This window comes from Tenrec ecaudatus, unplaced genomic scaffold (genome assembly GCF_050624435.1).
Source record: "Tenrec ecaudatus isolate mTenEca1 unplaced genomic scaffold, mTenEca1.hap1 Scaffold_121, whole genome shotgun sequence".
In the NCBI taxonomy this organism is placed as follows: domain Eukaryota; kingdom Metazoa; phylum Chordata; class Mammalia; order Afrosoricida; family Tenrecidae; genus Tenrec; species Tenrec ecaudatus.
The window spans coordinates 527077-528407 of NW_027457771.1; positions in this window are offsets into that span (position 1 = coordinate 527077).

Below are 1331 nucleotides of genomic sequence, written 5' to 3' on the forward strand. Positions count from 1 at the left end.
TCCTATCCAGGCCTGCAAGGTAGAATTCGGATCATGGTAGTTGGGGTGAGGAAGCATCCAGGATCTGGGGGAAAGCTGTGTTCTTCATCGGTACTACCTCACACCCTAATTAACCCATCTCCTCGCCTAAATGCCTCTAGAGGGGATCTCCATTGGCCGACCCTTGGGCCTTGGGTCTCCACTCTGCACTTCCCCCTTCATTTAATATGGCATATATATACATATATACACATATATATACACATATATACACATACATACACACACTTACATCTTTTTTTTTGCTTTTTTTAAAAATTTTTTTATTTTAAAAATTTATTGGGGCTGATACAATTCTTTTCACAGTTCATACATATACATACATCAATTGTATAAAGCACATCTGTACAGTCTTTGCCCTAATCATTTTTTTCTCTTTTCTTCTTTTACATTTTATTAGGGACTCAAGCAACTCTTACCACAATCCATACATATACATACATCAATTGTATAAAGCACATCCATACATTCCCTGCCCCAATCATTCTCAAGGCATTTGCTCTCCACTTAAGCCCCTTGCATAAGGTCCTCTTTTTTCCACCCCCCTCCGTCCCCATTCCCCCCTCCCTCGTATGCCCTTGGTAATTTATACCTCGTTATTTTGTCATATCTTGCCCTATCCAGTCTCCCTTCCCCCCTTCTCTGCTGTCCCTCTCCCAGGGAAGAGGTCACATGTGGATCCTTGTAATCAGTTCCCCCTTTCCAACCCACTCACCCTCCACTCTCCCAGCATCTTCCCTCACACCCTTGGTCCTGAAGGTATCATCCACCCTGGATTCCCTGTGCCTCCAGCCCTCATATGTACCAGTGTACAGCCTCTGTCCTATCCAGGCCTGCAAGGTAGAATTCGGATCATGGTAGTTGGGGTGAGGAAGCATCCAGGATCTGGGGGAAAGCTGTGTTCTTCATCGGTACTACCTCACACCCTAATTAACCCATCTCCTCGCCTAAATGCCTCTAGAGGGGATCTCCATTGGCCGACCCTTGGGCCTTGGGTCTCCACTCTGCACTTCCCCCTTCATTTAATATGGCATATATATACATATATACACATATATATACACATATATACACATACATACACACACTTACATCTTTTTTTTTGCTTTTTTTAAAAATTTTTTTATTTTAAAAATTTATTGGGGCTGATACAATTCTTTTCACAGTTCATACATATACATACATCAATTGTATAAAGCACATCTGTACAGTCTTTGCCCTAATCATTTTTTTCTCTTTTCTTCTTTTACATTTTATTAGGGACTCAAGCAACTCTTACCACAATCCATACA